The sequence below is a fragment of the Octodon degus genome, unplaced genomic scaffold, assembly GCF_000260255.1.
Source record: "Octodon degus isolate 3935 unplaced genomic scaffold, OctDeg1.0 scaffold00133, whole genome shotgun sequence".
Classification (NCBI taxonomy): domain Eukaryota; kingdom Metazoa; phylum Chordata; class Mammalia; order Rodentia; family Octodontidae; genus Octodon; species Octodon degus.
The window spans coordinates 7,858,586-7,859,842 of NW_004524709.1; positions in this window are offsets into that span (position 1 = coordinate 7,858,586).

Genomic DNA, 1,257 nt, shown 5'->3' on the forward strand with positions numbered 1-1,257 from the left:
GCTGTACAGATTTAATGCAATCCCTATAAGACTACAACCAACATACCTCACAGACCTAGAGAAATCATTCCTAAAATTAATTTGGAACCAGAAAAGACCTATAATAGCAAAGGCAATTCTGGACAATAAAGACAAGGCAGGAGGCATTACAATTCCTGACTTGAACTTATACTACAAGGTTACTGTGATAAAATCAGCATGGTACTGGCAACAAAATAGCCCTGAGGATCAATGGAATAGATAAGAAGATGCTGAAGCCCCTACAAACACACTCAGCCACCTTATCTTTGACAAAGGGGCCAAACATATACCTACTGGAAGAAAGATAGTCTCTTTAACAAACGATGCTGGCAAAACTGGCTTTCTACATGCTGAAAACTAAAACTTCACCCAGGTATATACCCATGCACTAAGCTAAAGTCACAAGGATTAAAGATATAGACATTAAAACACAAACAATAAATCTCCTGGAAGAGAAAGTAGGAGGAAATCTTGAGGACATAAGGGTAAGCAAAGAATTCGTGAACAATAATCAAATCGAACGGGAAACACTTGAAAGAATTAACAACTGGGACCTGCTCTTATTGAGAAGTTTTTGCATGTCAAAAGAAATTACCAACAAAGTGAAAAGTCAATCCACAAATTTGGAAAAAATCATGAAAAATAAATACTCAGACAAAAGTCTGCTCTCTAGAATTTATAAATGGCTAAAAACACCAGGGCCCCAAAATTTAAAGACCCAATCCAGAAATGGGCATCTGAGATGAACACACACTTCTCAGAGGGTGCAATTAAAGAAGTGAATAAATATATGACAAAATGCTCCACATCATTAACCATCTGTGAAATGCAAATTAAAACAACACTGAGATATCATCTTACCCCAGAAAGAATGGCTATCATAAAAGAATCAACCAACAACAAATGTTGGAGAGGCTGTGGAGAAAAAGGAACCCTTCTCCACTGCTGGTAGGGATGTAGACTGGTGCAACCATTATGGAAATCAGTGTGGAGACTCCTTAGAAAACTAGGACTGGCAATCTCATTCAAGCCAGCTATCTCCCTACTTGGAATTTTCTGGTAGGCTATGAAAACATCATATCATAGAGATATATGTGTGCCTATGTTTACAGCAGCACAACTTGTGATAGCCAAAGCTTGGAAACAACCAAGATGCCCATAACCCGAGGAATGGATGAAAAAGATGTTCTATTTTTATACAATGGAGTATTACTCAGCTATAAAAAATGATAAACT